The sequence below is a fragment of the Archocentrus centrarchus genome, chromosome 20, assembly GCF_007364275.1.
Source record: "Archocentrus centrarchus isolate MPI-CPG fArcCen1 chromosome 20, fArcCen1, whole genome shotgun sequence".
Taxonomy (NCBI): Eukaryota; Metazoa; Chordata; class Actinopteri; order Cichliformes; family Cichlidae; genus Archocentrus; species Archocentrus centrarchus.
Window position 1 is genome coordinate 29,178,559 of NC_044365.1, and position 17,032 is coordinate 29,195,590.

At 39.8% G+C, this 17,032-nt stretch overlaps 1 protein-coding gene across 1 annotated transcript in view; it reads right to left on the reverse strand.

Moving 5' to 3' along the window:
- The window catches only part of cntnap2a (contactin associated protein 2a), a 214,228-nt gene that overhangs the window by 142,297 nt on the left and 54,899 nt on the right, over nucleotides 1-17,032 (reverse strand). The gene's annotated exons all lie outside the window — the stretch shown is intronic.

Genomic DNA, 17,032 nt, shown 5'->3' on the forward strand with positions numbered 1-17,032 from the left:
TTTTCTCCACAACAATGGCACTCCTGTATGCCTGCTGAATGTGATTCCAGCAGAGTTCAGTGCTATCGAGGATCATCCTCCTTCCTCTATTTCACTTTCCCCTCACTTCTGCGCACAGTCACACACGCAAGTCCGTGCCCCTCAATTCTTCTTCCTTTCTCTTTTGTTCTCTCACTCTCTCTTTCTCTGCCTCCCTTTTATAGTCTCAAGGCCTGTGTGACTGAACTCCATTAAGTCTCACAGAACCCTGTTTGCCGGGTATCCAAATGCATGTGTACGCATTCTTTACGTGCCTGCAACTTTGAGTACTTTCTGAAAGTGCACGAGGCTGTAATGTGTTGCGCTGTCTGCATGTGTCAGTGGGCTCTGTGTGTGTTTCGCGCATGCAAGTTTTGTGCCCTCCTTTCTTCTCTCTTCTCTTGTAGCTGTGCTCCATTAAATATGAGTGATGTTTTGGAAAGGGACATTACTACTGGAGCTGAGAGAGAAGCCAGCTCCCTTTCATTGCCCTCTCCTCTATACATCACCTCTTACTGACACCAATCTCTATTCATCCTTTCCTCCTCATCTCGATCTCTATCCCTGATTCTTCTGTCTCTTTGTCTTTATTTCCCTTCCTCTACTTCTGCATTTAAGTTTTTCCTTTTTTTTTCTTTCTGTCTTGGTACTTCTCTCAGTTTGTGGCCATCTGCTGCAGTGTCTTTCTTTTTCAATTGGTCTGAGCACACCGCTTCACTGATTGTAATACATCGATAGCTGGTGAGGACATTGTAGCGAAGTTCAAGGTACGGTCATGTGTAAATCAGTCTTGGCCGAGTACGCATACTCATGGATCTGCATGCATGTCAATACGCACACTTGCGCATAGAGAGTGGGCAAGCTTCTCTCGGTTTGCTTTTTTGTGTGGCAGTTTCCGTGTGAGTCACCACTGTCTGCAAGACACACTCACATTATTTACTTCTTCCCAGAATGCACTCAAAGACCCCGGCTTTCATAACAGCAGGAAGTCCACACTAATTAATCTTCATCAGCAGGGTGGCCATGTGTGAGTGCGCTTGTATGCCTTTGTGCGATCGAGGTTGCGACCAAAGAAATTAAGGGCCAAGATGGTCACTTGCTGAGAGCTGTGACCACAGCAGCTATGCTCAGGGCAACGCTGGTTAAACGTGCACAAATACACACTTGCATGCACGTTTAACCAGTACACATAACAAACTTTTATCAAAAACAAACAAAAAAAAACTACTAGCTCTAACAGAGAGAAAACCACAATGATCATGTTAACAACGCTCTTTTTTTGAGAGGCCATGAATCCAAAAGTAATCACACAAAAATTAGAGGACAGTGTCTGCTTTGTCCGAGTGATAACTAAAAAAAGTTACTTCTGGCAGAAATCGACCTTGATAACCTCCTTCAGTGACAATCACATTTCTGCCTGTATATTGGTTTGATGTAATCACCACCGAGCTCTCTCCTCCATCCTGTCCCACTCTCTATAACCTCTTGAATGTAATGGAAAATAGATACTGTATAACCTTGTGTTCCCTCATCTGTTTTACATCACCTGCAATAGCTTTGAATGATGAGCTTATCAGTGATAGCAGTGTAACTGAACCTTCACACTCATGCACAAACAGACAAGTGCATGCTGAAAACCTCATCCTCAAATATATGATCCGCTCTCTCTCTCTCTCCCTCTCTCTCTCTGTGTCTCTCTTTTTTTCTCTGTCAAAAACACCAGAAACACCGGCTAAAGTCATGCACATACTGGCTGTCTGCCACAGATAAAAAGAGCAAATATGATGAAGGAGGAAGAGAATCAGTCAGATTTAACTTGATAAAGTTGCAACTTGCTTTGGAGTTATCATTTAAATGTAGGGTCTGATAATACACTGACGAGCTGACCAGTTACTTTACTTGGTTTTGGTTTTCTGTGAAATGAAAATTGAACTTAGGATTCATTTATATTATATCACATGTCATCTTCATAATTTTTACCACCCTTACCTTGTTAGTTTCTGTTGGGGAACCAACTTTTAAGGTCACATAAAAACATCCACCCTCCCAACGTTTTAGTTTTCATTTCCATCCAAAGAAATGTAACATTCATTATTCATGTCAACAACTGAATTAATTCAATGCACATCTTAAAGGTGTGTGTACTCTGTAGCCATTGACCATCTGCATAGACAAGACACCATCTGTATAAATATGATAAACAATGTTTATGAGAAACTATGTTTAATTAATGTTCTGCAATATTAGTTTGATGTCATTTTGGAAAAAAAAAAGAGAGAGAGAGTGTGGATAAACATGTATAAATGGCTTTCGACATTGCATCATGTCCATAGCTGTGCAGTGGTAGGCTTATGCAACACCTGGAGTTGCAGTTTTGGTATTGCAGTTCTATCTGTGATGTGTGCTGAAGAGCTGAGCTGACCACAGATGAGGGGCAAGACTAGGAATGACTTCTGGGGTGACATGGTGGTAAACCAGGGGTTAGAACTGAGGAATCCAAAGACTGAAATCCAACAGTGACAAAGTGGTTGGTGTTATTATTCTTGCCTTTATTATTATTTATTCTGCCTCAAATAGCCTATAAAATGTCATAAAATACTGAGATCTCTATTAAACTGTTCCAAATCCAAATACAACCACAGATGTTTACAACAAGAAGTGTGAGATATTCAAGGTGCATTTTTTAGGCCATTTTCCTAAATACAACCTAAATAATAAGCAAAACTGTTGCACAAACATTCTCTGTTAAATAACTAATTGATGCTACCGCTCGTCTATTCCTGCTATAAATTAGCCTGCATTATTTTAGTGTGTGTAATGTAAGCAAATGGAACTCAATCATCATCTAAATTTGAACAGCAGCACTTTAAATACCGATCCATTAAACTGAACAAAAATCACCACTAAGAGATAACAACTTTTTTTGTGTGTAAATTACTGTCAATTCAAAAAAATATTTCAGAAATTCCAACCAACAAACAAAGCCTGCTGCAGCTTACTGAAAACGCTTTTCACTGAAAACTTCATCTTCTATGATATTTCAAGATGAGCAACAGACTGACAGGCACAGAAAGAAAAAGTGACAGCAATTACAGCGGAGTTTGAAGCGACTGAGAATGAACAGAGGAAAATGGAGGAGGAGGATAAGAGACTGATTTCAGGTATGGAAATCACAGACTTGGTAATTTTAGAAAATCTTGAAAGAACTGTAAATAAATTATTAGCCTTCATGTTTCTAGTATAAACAGCAGAACTGCCAGTCCTGGGTTCAAGTGACAACCAGAGAGGGTATGGTGCAGGAGCACAAGAAGGATATGACAGTTCTGAGTGAAGACCTGGATAGACGACTGAACAGGAGCTCACCAATAACAAAGGATAAAATATAGATGACGAATACAGGCATTTTGATGAGACTACAGAAGACATACATACCTGCATGTCTACTTCCAAACAATAACAATCTAAATATAGAAATCTGTGACAGTTTTCTTTATGTTCCCAGGAAAATATCCACCTTAGCTAGTGTTTCAATCATGTGTTTATCTTTCAAAGATTGCTTTCTGTGCTGGTTTGGCCACTTCAGGAAAGACTGACCCATTTGGTTCATTAGACTACAGTCTTCAAACATATTTGCAAGGCATAAAATCCAACTACAAGTATGCAGTGCCACAAGAATCATCATGCAACTGTTGTAACAGACAAGGCTGAGCTTTCCAGTTCTCTGCTGGTGCAGGTATCTTTCAAGCACCTGTCAAGGGAGCCTATTGAACACCTCAAGTGGTTTCTGACAAGTGTTTTGTGAAATTCACAATTCCTTTTAAAATTTATTAATTATATATAAGCCCACTCCAGCTTCCTCCCCCAGTCCAAAGACACGCAATTAGTGGGCTTAGGCTAACTGGTGATTCTAAATTGTCCATAGGAGTGCAAATGATAGCCTGTCCCTCTGAGTTAGCCCTGTGACAGACTGGTGACCTATCCAGGGGGTACCCTGCCTCTCACCCTATGGCAGCTGGGATGGGCTCCAGGCCACCGTGACCCTGAATTGGATAAGCGGAAGAAGACAGATGGATGGATGGACGGACATAGAAGCACAACATGGTCAGATTCCTGCTTATGCAACAGATCTGGTGATTCATTATTTCAGCAGCCAGCCTCTCTGATCGTCTGATCAGAGTCTTGTGACTGTTCTTATTTTTAAATCAAGGACTGTCCCTGCTTTTGAGACTTTGCTTCAACTTTGGAACAGCTTTCCATTAGTTCAGCTCTGGTTTGTTCAGAAAGACTGTTAAATACTCATTTTTTAGAGTGTTGTAGTTTAGCTTTTCCTTGACCATTCACCCATTACTTTGGCTATAGATGCTTGTATCTAAGTACACTATATGGACAAGAGAACTGGGCCACCTACACATTACACCTAGAGGAGCTGCTTGGCCACGGAGCCCATGAAGGTCTCCAGTGCACATTTTTTTGAGCTGATGTTAATGCCAGAGGAGGTTTGAAACTCTGCACTTAGCAAGTAAGCAGAGTTTGTGGCTGAGTTGCTGTGGTTCCTAAACAGTTCCCCTTTGCAATGATACCGCTTACTTTTAATGATTTCTTTCAACTTTTCTTTTTCCAAGATGGAATGATTGTACAGCATACATCTTTCATAACTTTCAAAAACAAGAATTGGTTGCTAAGTTTTAATTTTAGTTCAGATTTTCTCTAATCCATGCAGGTCAAAAGTATACATAGAGACCCAAATAATAAATTCACTCACTTAAATCTTTTAATAAGTGGTGCTGAAGGTTGTTTACCTCGGGTTACTGATCATGATTGACTGCAACTGGTAGTCTCTCTTTCCAGTACAATAAACATTTTTTGACAGCACTAACTGGATTGACCTATACTCCAAAAGTCCAAGAAACTCTGAAGAAGGAGAACTACAGATTTACACAAGCTGGGAAGGTCTCTTGGAGTCATTTCTAAATAACTTCAGATTCAAAGATCACCAGTTCAAACAACTGTAAGTAAAAGTTGTTAGAAGCATCATCACTTTGCCAAGGTCTGGAAGAAGACCCAAACTGCCACTTTCAGATGAGAGGAAATTGGTTAGGATGTTCAGGAACAACCCAAGAACCACCAAGGCCCAAGCCTGCCATAAAGTGGAAAATGCTGGAACACCAGCATCACTGCCCACAGTGAAGCAAGTTTTGTATCACCATGGACTGAGAGGAGGTCGACCAAGAAAGAAGCCCCCTGCACCAAGCTCAACTGAAATTTGCAGCTGTCCACATGGACAAGCCAAATGCATTCTGAAGAAAAGTTTTATCTTCAGATGAGACAAAGATTGAACTATTTTGCCATAATGACAAGAGGTGAGGTGACATAAGGTAACATGAGGAACAGTGTGTTTTATGTAGACCATGTAAAACATGATCTACATAAAACAAATTACCTTTTTTAAAAAATCTATAAATATAAAACTGTATAAAAGTTATTGTTGGTTGCTAAAGATGACAACTGTGGACAAGACTCACTGCATCGTGCACACTTTTAGACCACACCGACATTGTCCCTTCATAGATGCCTGTAGTCATAGTAACAAGAGAACTTTTACAGATGTCACGCTACATACTGAGGTCCAAATTGTACCAACATATTCAAGTCCCGAGTGAACCAATGAAGTTAAGTCCTTTAACTGCTGCAGCCTGACCTTGGAGCTAAAGGTTGTTAAAGATTAGCTGAAGGAAAACCAGTATGAGTGTTTATATTAACAGCTCTCCAGCAGTGCACAGTTTAGGTCTTTTAGAGACCTGCATGACCATGAGAAGTCTTCCATTACCCACACAGTTACTCTGACTGCAGTTGTGCCAGAGAGAGACACGGGCTCAGGCAGTAAAGAGCAAAAGAAAATCTTGCAAAGCAGAAAGGGTCAAGTCAGTGCACAGACAAATGGACAGACAAACAGCACCACACTGCCAGGATAAGCGCTATCACAAAGTTTCAAGATTGGCTTACACCCTGCTGACCAAGACCAAGACCAGGAGAGAGCCTGCAAGCTTTAAAAGTGTGCATATTTTATTTGTTGGTATTTGTACACATTTCATACACCAAGCATAACAGACTAACATTATAACTGCCTGCCTGATATTGTGTTGGTCCCCCTTTTGCTGCCAAACAGCCCTGACCTGTCAAGGCATGGACTCCACTAGACTCCTGAAGGTGTGTTGTGGTATCTGGCACCAAGATGTTAGCAACAGATCCTTTAAGTCCCGTAACTTGCAAGGATAAGACTTGTTTTTACAACACATCCCAGAGATGCTCAATTGGACTGAGATCTGGGAAATTTAGAGGCCAAGTTAATGTCTCGAACTAATTGTTGTGCTCCTCAAACCATTCCTGAACCATTTTTGCTTTGTGGCAGAGTGCATTATCCTGCTGAAAGAGGCCACGGCCATCAGGGAACACTGTTTCCATAAAAGGGTGAACATGGTCTGCAACAATGCTTGGGCAGATGGTACATGTCAAAGTAACACCCACATGGTTGGCAGGACCCAAGATTTCCAAGCAGAACATTGCCCAAAGCATCACATTGCCTCTGCTGGCTTGCCTTCTTCCCATACTTCTATTGTTGCCAGGTGTACCCCAGGTAAGTGATGCACACGCACTCAGCCATCCACGTGATGTAAAAGAAAATGTGATTCATCAGACCAGGCCGCCTTCTTCCATTGTTCCATGGTCCAGTTTTGATGTTCATGTGCTCATTGTTGGTACTTTTGGCAGAGGACAGGGTCAGCATGGGCACTCTGACTGGTCTGTTGCTATGCAGCCCCATATACAACAAACTATGATGCACTGTGTATTCTGACACTGTTCTATCAGAACCAGCACTAACTTTTTCAGCATTTTGAGCTACAGTAGCTCGTGTGTTGGATTGGACCACATGGGCCAGTCCTTGGTCCACTTTTGATAGATACTTCTTGTTGTGCTTCTAATACATCAACTTTGGGGATAAAATGTTTGCTTGCTTCCTAATGTATTCCACCCACTATCAGGTGCCATGATGATAAGAGAAACTAGTGTTATTCACTTCACCAGTCAGTGGTCATAATGTTATGCTTGATTGGAGTAGATTTCATCTATATTTGCCACTGAGGCCAATGACAGATAACAGAGAGGCAGTCAGCCTTACAAGTCAGTATAGGAAAAAAATATTACAAATATGATAAAAAAGAAGGAAAAAAATTAGTAATTCAGATTGACATGCCCATGCAATTCATAAACTTGCCTTGTGCTGTTCTTTCTTTTGAGAAAGGTCAAATTGATTAAATTCTTTTTAAAGGGATTCAAACTGAATGAGAAAAAAAAATGTAACTTGACTGCAGTAATGCACTTTGCAGTTAATGAAAAGACCAGCATAAAGTGTTGTTTGTATTTTTGTGTGTAAAGGCTTATTTTTATAGTTTTGTGTGTGCGTGTGTATGTGTGTTTACAAATGGACAAATAAATTAAAATGACTCTAGCCTCTTAAATATCTAAAAAACAAGTAGGAAGCTGACACATTTTACACGATCATAACCTGACTCAGGAAGATGGTGACTAATTCATAAACAAAGAATGAGCTCATGTAGAGACTGATACACATATCAGAGAGTAATAACAGTTATCACTACAGTAGAAAAAGCAAAACATACACGAAAACACACAGAAAAGAACAACATTATTTATGGCTGTCAGTTTTATTTTTCCTCTATCTCAGGCCTCTAAGGAACATGTTAGGAATGCAATGTGCAACAAATCTTTTGGAGACTAGGTCATGTAAAGGTTTATAAATATCATATGTCCTCATATCATCCTCTTTTCTAGTTACCTTCCCCTTCTCCTCTCTCCTACGTACTTCTGTTCTAAACTATTTTTCTTGTAAATCCCTTTCTCTCCTCTCCTTACTGTGTTTTTTTTTTTCTTTCTTTACACCCTGTCCTTGATGAGAAGGTGAGAGAAGTTTTTTTTATTCATTTGTGTTGAGCGAACAATACTTAGTTAATTGTTTGTTTTTCTTTTGAGCCATGGCATCCCTCCCTAGTGAGGGTTCACCTTCCCTGTCAATCAGATGCGGGGTTGGACTGGTGGCTGCCCCACAGTATACTGTAGAGCACGTTCTTTTGGTTGTAGAAGAACAGGCTGGTCTTGAAAACATCACTTCATGGTTCTCGGATCAACAAGACCATCGTTGTCTTTGTCTGAGAGAAACATTTATTCCACTTGTTGTTTGAGAGAGGTGTTTACTTCTATTCTTGGCCATCTCACCTTTATTATTATTATTATTAGTATTATTATTATTTAACAGCAACCTGCAAACAGCACAACACAAAATGGCAGAGGCCACAACCGGTACTCCAAAAGCTGATACGCTACATGCTGAATGACGAGATGAAAGGCAGGATCTCTGCTAAGCAGGGAGGAGTAGTTTTGGAGGAAAATGAAGGTGATGGGAAGACAGTAGCAGTGACAGGTGTGACTGAGAATCACGATATGACTTCTGGCTGTTTGAATGTTGAAAATGAGGAAGAGGACAAGTTTGAGAATGACTCTTTGTCACAGAGTGTCTTAGGATCAGCATAAGCAGTCATATTTCTCACAGGGTTTCAGCTATTTTTTAGCTTTTTAAAAAATTTTTTTTTAGATGCAACCTTCAGTCACTGGAAGTCACAGACTTCTCCCAGATATTGATTGATTGATTAAATCTGTTCTAAAGATAAGGACAGTGGTTGAACAACTGAGCAAATAAAAAGATTTGATTTAAAAAAGATACTAACTAAACTGAGGAAGGAAAAAAACAAGGCAAAACTGTTCTAAAAGCACAGTAAAACGTCTGAAGCACGGAAGGCGGCATTCCCTTGGAAGGGATTCACTGTCCTCGTTCTCTTTTTATTCTTTCTGCTTTGTGTGGCGGTTTTAATAATGGGAACATTGAACATCAATGGGGGTAGAGACAGAGAAAGGCGAGCACTGCTAGCTGAGCTTAGTAAAAATAAAAACATTGATGTGGTCCTTTTATAGAACACACAGCATAGTAGATAATGAAGCTGAATGGGGAATGAGTTGGAGGGGCCAGTGTTTTTTATTAGTCACAGCACTAGTCTTAGTAGCAGTTTTATTTTCTCAGCATCTTCATTTAACAAATGTTTCAATGTGTGAAGTGGAGCAAGGCAGGATCCAAGTTGTGGAAGCACCAATCTAGGATATACTGTTTTTATTCATAAGTGTTTATGCTCATAACTCTGGTACTGACTGTATACAATTATTTCAGAAACTAAATGACAAATTATAACAGTATAACTGTAGCACAGTAGCAATGGTTGGAGAGGGTTGGAATTGTACCTGAGAGGAATACAGGGGGGAAGAGAAGGTCTCGAAAATCTAAAATATGCACATATTTAACAAAATTATTTTCTCAGCTGTTATGAAAGTACCATCTGGAAACGCCAGACCTTTTTTAATATTTGGATTAGACTATCTACTGATATTTTTGTTTTTGTGGAACAACTTGTGATATTTGCTCAACCCAGCATAAAAGTTGAATGAAAGTGGCTTTTTCTTCCTTTTTGTGGCTACGAATTTCATGTTAAAAAATATTCTACGTTTTATTTTGCATTATTATACGCAAAATAATATATAAAAATAGAGAACTGTGTGTTATGTTGATTATTTCTTTTTGTAACAGTGCTTCTTAGCATTAAACATTATACCATTTGAAAGCCTGTTTGTTTCCCCTTAAATGGTGTCACATTTGTGAGGAAAATGCATTTGTGGGTTGGGCAGAAATTATGTGAACTGCACCCATGAACAACTTTCCAAAACATCACTACCAACACCAAACAGGTTATACCAATTTATTAATTCAACAAACAGGGGCGTCAGTAGCATGTGGAAGAACCATACACAGCCACAGCAGCCTAGCATCTCCTGCTCATGCTGGTCACCAGCTTGGTCACACACTGCTGTGGGATGGCATCCCATTCTTCAACCAGCATTTGTGGCAAGTCAGCCAATGTGGTTGTGTTGGTCACTTTGGCATGAATAGAACGCTCAAGCTGATCCCACAAGTGTGCACTGGGGTTGAGGTCAGGACTGCAGGCAGGCCATTCCATCCTTTCCACTCCCAAATTCTGGTGGTAGTCTCTGATAAACCCTGCAATGTGGAGTCAAGCATTGCCATCTTGGAGGATATGGGATGGCCACTGGTTGCAGAATCTCATCTCAATATTTCTCTGTGTTAAGATGTCAGCACCTCAGGTACCAAAAGTTCAAAACAAGAGTCAGCAGCACAATAAGTTGTTATGCTAAAAGTCGGGGCGAGGACTTGGCTGACCTGTCCGTGTTCAAGGAGGAATCAGGCAGGAATGTCACCTTTCTGTGATGCTGTATGCTCTGGCCAAAAAACTCCTCCTAAACCAGCTCAGGCAAGGGCTCACAGAGTTGACTCTGGTGGATGAAGTAATAGCATATGATGATGATGTAAGTCTTTTTAACAGGACGGACAGTTGAACAGAAAGTGGTACAATATAAACATTGTACCACTGTATCATTTTCTGCTAAGGTCAACTGGTCAAAATGTGATGGGCTTTTGCTAGGAGAGTGGAGCAATAAAATGCACCCAACATTACCAGCTGGGCTGCAGTGAAACAGGAAAATGTTGAAATGTTTAGGTGTGTTTCTGGTAAGTGATATTTTACGGAGGAAAAATTGGGTGTCTTTAGTTAAACAAAAACAAAAACAAACAAACAAAAAAAATCAGTGCTCGATTGTCTCTGTGGACTTGGGTCCAGCCCCAGTTGTCCTATATGGAGAGGACTTTGGTTGTCAACAGCCTGGCCTCCTCCATGATTGTCCATTTGTGCAGCAGTGAAGGAACAGGATGAGGCGGAAGGATCGCTGCTATCTTTTTGAGCACCTGAACTGTGTGAATTGGTGAAGAAGGGTTTGTACTGTATGTGGTGGCTGTGAAAGTCTTCAACGAAGCATCATTGGCCAGTGTCCAGGAGTTGAGGTAGTTTGGTGTGTTGGCACCAGGGTTGTCTCCCAGGGAGAACTGGAAGTTCCTGTTCAAATGGAGTGTGGATATCCGGCGTAGAGTGATGCATGGGGCTGTGGCTACAAACAGACATGTGGCACATATAGACGCAAGGGCAGGAAGTCATTGTTTTTTTCTGTCAGGCTGAGGAGATATTGCAACATCTCTGGCATGTGTTAATGTTTGGGCTACTGCAGCCGCACACACCAGTATGTTAGGAGATAAAAGACAAAACGACAAGAGAAAATGTTAATGAAAACTTGAGTCTGACAAAGGAGGATAGCACACAGTGCATCTTATTCAGACAGTACTGCATTGCTTGTGCCTTGAAAAAAAAAATTATTTATTTTGCCTTGGAGTATAAACAAATATATCAGTTTTGTTTATGCACTCCTTTGTTTACATTTGAAAATTTCTTGAATTTGTACCAAAGATACACACATAATGCTGTTTGTGTTTTATCCATTCATTTGTGGAGTTAATGATTTAAAAGAGTTTCAATCTATATTAAAGAAATGATGCAGTATGGTTTGTTCAGATTAATATCTATTTTATTTATTTGGAACTAAAGAATTTAGTATTCCGTTTTGTCTGTTCCTCTGTAACACCTGAAGCTTTTGACTGGTCAGAATTAAGATTTTAGTTTATTATATATGCCTATATTTTTTTATTTAAAATATAGTTGTATAATGTTCTACAGTACATTTATCATGCTCACCTTCTGAAAAGAAATAATAATTACTATTTTATATTTTCCTCTTCTCTCTTCCCTTCTCCTCTCCACCCTGTTTCTACTACATATTGATCCTGTATGTACACTATAAATGAATTTTGTCTGCTATAAATTTATGGGACCCTCCGGCATCCATGAATTTACCCCCTCCCTCCCACCACCACCCATCTCCTCCACTCCTAAATATTCAGCCCTCCAAGGTAATTTGAAGAGCTTTGCATGTTCTCACAGATGGCAATATACCAACCACACAAAGCTCCAGACTATGACATATTAAGCTTTGCCTATACACACACACAAATATACATAAAAATACAAATGCATTTGGACACAGGGGCACACACACACACAGATTCATGGGGAATGAAACAATATAACATTATAATCGGGGGTGCCTGTACTATGTTTTTTTCCCCCCTCAAATCTGTGCCTCAGGCCTTTCCATTATTGTAATACCTTATGCTTCCTGTTCGGACTGTGCAAGTAACCTCATGTGTGACTGATGGCAATTCTGCATCTCAAAAGAACTGATTTTATGACTTCTTGCTGAGTTGATGGCTAAGAACAGATGCATGCAAGTAGATGCACATGCAGAATTTTAACATGGCAAAATATTTAAACTTTGAAGGAGACTAAATCAAATATTTTCTGCTGCCTCTGGCTTTGTCTAATTTTGCAATGAGGCTTACCTCTGACAGGCAATGATTTTGTGGGAAGATATAAGTCCCTGGTTGTATAAATAATGGAAACAAATAGGCTGATTTACAAAAATAATAAAGAGAACAGTCAATAAATGAATTAAAAAAACAAAAACAAGGATGGGAATGCTAAGCAGATGAAAAAGTTATGTTTGCATGACATTAACCAGTTATAAACCTCAGATAGGAAAGACTGTGTTTAGAATGTGAAAAAAAACCCTACAAACAGTTATTTATACTTTAGAGTTAATAAATCAGGATTTATGACACTCAGTATATATATCCTGTTATATTAAAGTTTATCCTGGCACTAATAATGCTTGCTGTAAGCAGTCTTTAAACAGGCAGATGTGGTGGCATTGGCATAAATAATGAGACTGTAAATGTGGAGAAAGTGGTCTGTGTTAACTTTCACTCTGTTTATTTTAATTTTCACTAACTGGTAGATTTCAAAGCCTTGGTTAAGTTTATGAAATATTAGGGTTTTCATATACATTGACATTAAATGCAAGCTTAGATGAGGGGATTCGAGTGCATCACAGTACTGATGCCGAAGGACACTTTGTGCATGTCTCTCATTGAACAACATTATTTAATGAATGAGGAATGGCTCATTTTTACATAAGCAATTCTACATTATGCTATAATCATATAACTAAACAAATGATAATGTGTAGTGGTAAATGGTAAATGGACTGGTGCTTATATAGCACTTTTCTACTCAATTTGAGCACTCAAAGCGCTTTCTTACTGCAAGCCTCATTCATCCATTCACACACATTCATTCAGACAAGTGCTTTTTTTTTATGCCTAATGTTCACCCATTCACACTGATGGAGCTTGGAGCTCAGTATCTTGCCTGAGGATACTTTGACACATGGACAGGAGGAGCCGGGGATCAAACCATTGACCTTCTGTAGCAGTCACATGACCTGTTCTACTTCCTGAGCCTCCTGCGTAGTGGTCTACATCAGTGGTCCCCAACCTTTTTTGAGCCGCGGACCGGTTTAGTGTTAGATAATATTTCCACGGACCGGCTTTTAAGGTGTGGCGAATAAATACGTCAAAATAAATGATACGACCATAACCAAGTGTGATATTTTCTACGTATAATAATAAAAAACGGGAATCCACTTTGTATTCGTATGCAACTCTATCAGCAGCGTTCTCGTAACATCCCGCCTCAACATGAATAACAGGCTCTCTGCCCACAGCGCTCCCTGGTCAGCTGTTAGAGCCATGGTAAAACATGCCTTCAAAATAAGATACACCGCAAAAACAAATACAGTAGAAATCACCTGAGTCGGATTCAAATGGCCCAGTGCAATGGCTTCTGCTTCATCTATGAATTTGCTTCTGCAAATTTTATAATCTGAAATTTTACTCGTAAGTGCAAGTTTGTAGCTTACACTTGCCACGATTGTCCCCGGTGAAATGAACTGATATAAACACTAAAATAATTTCCAGGCGTTGTTAGTGTGTGTGTAGTTGTGCATGAACGAGCCGATGCATGGAAGTGGGCGGACAGGAGCTGAGGAGGGTTTTAGCGCTAAACTCATCCAGTTTATGCGATCACATTTAACTGGAAATTTATTACAATGGGACCAGATTTTTCATCCGAGGTAGGTGAATATCCGACGGATTTATGTGATGATTTTATTGGAATTAATGTTAGAAAAAATCAGGACCTGCAGATGCCATCCAACTAGAGCGAAAACCCGATTTGTGCGACTTCGACTTAGGTGATTTTTACTGTATAAAGCGCATGAAAAATACAACTCACCATAACACTGAATCAGTGTAAGCCCCCTGAGCTTGTTTCTCTGATACTCATTTTTGCTGGCTTCTGGTTTGACTGGGTTCGGCCGATTTCACATGGAGCGTGGCTGCAGAGCCGCGGTGTCAAGCGCTGGAGTCAGTTTGATGGCTGGGTCTACCTCACTGCTATCCCCGGTGTTGATAAATAAAAATGGTAAATGGACTAGTTCTTACATAGCGCTTTTCTACTCTTGTTGAGCACTCAAAAATTTAAAGAAGCGTTATGTAGGTCAACCAACCGATTTCGTTAGACAGGCCTGAAGCTTCTGGGTTTAATTTTAGCGGTGACGTATCATGTGAGCAGAAACGTCTTGACACGTCAAGAGGAAGTCATGGAGGGAAGTAACGGAGCGAATCCGCCCATTTTTCAAAATAAAATATAGTTTAGGCGCAGATAATAAGTAAAACGGAAATAATTTAAGTTATTTATTCTTTATGTGCGGCCCGGTACCAAATGTCCCACGGCCCGGTACCGGTCCACGGCCCGGGGGTTGGGGACCTCTGGTCTACATAACAAACAAAAGATCCCTGGTCCAATCTCGGTAAGAGGCACAAATCCTTTTGGGGGACTGAATCAGGAAGGGCATCAGGTGTAAAAAAAAAAAATAAAAAAAAAATCCACATAAGGGGACGGCTGAAAGTATCTTTTTAAACATTTAAACATAAATGATAAAATTACTAATAATTTGCAAACAATGAGCAGTCATATTAATGATCTGTTAACAAGCTGTTGACTTTTTTTTTTTTTACACAAAAATAACTATTTATTAAACTTGAATTAACATCAAATTTTGATGCTGGTCATTACAGTATAACTAACTTTTTTCTGCCTCCCCAGATGTATTTATGCCTTCTTGTTGCTTGACTCTGTCTAAAGTACAATATGGAGGTGTATAACGCAGAGAGAGATAAATCATACTATCATCTGAGTTTAATTACTAATACTTACATGTTTTGTCTTCTTCTTTCTTTGGCAACTAAACACGAGTATAAAACATATTTCCTTACTTTGTATCACAGGAATCTCAAAGGAAATTAGATTTCTTGGTCTCTGCAAAAGCAGCGGAGACAGTGAGTATTGTTTCCATGGAAACAATGCTGTACCTAATAATTCAATATTTAATCAAGAGGTGATCAGAAGAAAGTGTCTTCACCACATACACTCAAATACCTACCAGCTATCACCTACAGGTACACAGAGACCCTCTTTCATTGGCTTTGGTTTATTGAAAATTTTCATGATGGGTATTGTGGAAATTAAAGGTTTCATTTTAATGTGGACATACGCACACACACACACACACACACACACACACATTGGTTCTGCTGCACGGTCATCAATACAACATTTTTCAGCTGCACTTTAACAAAACTATTAGTTTTGTTCTAAGAAATGAATGATGAGAGTGGGGGGGGGGGGGGGGGGGGGGGGGGGACAGAGTGAGTGACATTGTGGGAAAATTAGAAAATTAACTAGCTATAAACACACTAGCAAAAACATTATTTAAAAGCTCTCCCAAATGCTTCATGTCCCCTTTTGTTTTGCTCTTTATCTGTGTGACTGAGGGATAAGTGGTTGAAATGATGGAAGTTTTCTCGAGGAGCACAGTATGTTTTCAGTGGGCACAACAAACACACACACACACACACACACACACACACAGACACACACACACACACACCTACCTTTCGAATAAAGCAAGATCTACATTGTGCTGGATGGACTTTATTGACCTTGGACCCACACTGGCAAGAATGAGGTTATGAAGATATATGATGATTTTATTCACAAACCTCCTTTCGTCCCTCCCTGTTTCTTGTTTTGCACCTGACCATTTACTTTTCAGAATTAATTACCAGTTTTAAAAGTGCATTAGGCAGCTTTGGCAAAAATCAGAGTGCTGCCTCCGTTACAGCATCAATGAGCCCCAGTGTATTCTACTAGATAACGTCTTACATATATCCAAACGTGGAACACTTGTCTATCAGTTGTTTATCATTATGTAAATGTCTGACACTGATTTTCATGTTTGCCTTATTCTGATCCACTAAGTCCTGAGGGGGAGAAAGAAAAAAATCTCGGTCTAACTGGCTTGTTACAGACCTTTCTCTAATTCAAGCTCTCAGTAACTAAATCTTTGCAGCAATTAATTTGATTTGATGAAAAACATTGTGTGATGGAGCTTTAAATAATAAGTTTCTTGGGGGAAAAATATGCTTGTAATGGAATATCCGGTTAAGGATCTGTATTTAAAATTACACTCATCTGCAGCTATAAAACATACACATTGCTCGTACTGGATTTGGACCACTTTTGCCTTCAGAATTGCCTTAATTCTTCATGGCATAGATTCAACAAAGCACCAGAAACATTCTTCAGAGATTTTTGGTCATACTGATATGATAGCATTACTCAGTTGTGCAAATTTGTTGGCTTCACATGCATCCCACAGTGCTCTATTGGATTGAGATCTGCTAACTGTGGAGGGCATTTGAGTACGGTGATGTCATTGTTATCTTCAAGAAACCGGTTTGAGATGACCTAAGCTTTACGACATGGTGCGTTTTCCCGCTGGAAGCAGCCATCAGGAAATGGGCACACCGTGAAGGAAAGACATGGTCAGTCAATACTATGGGGCCTACAGTGTGCCAAGAAAATATCCCCCACACCATGACACCACCAGCAGCACCCTGAACTGCAAATAC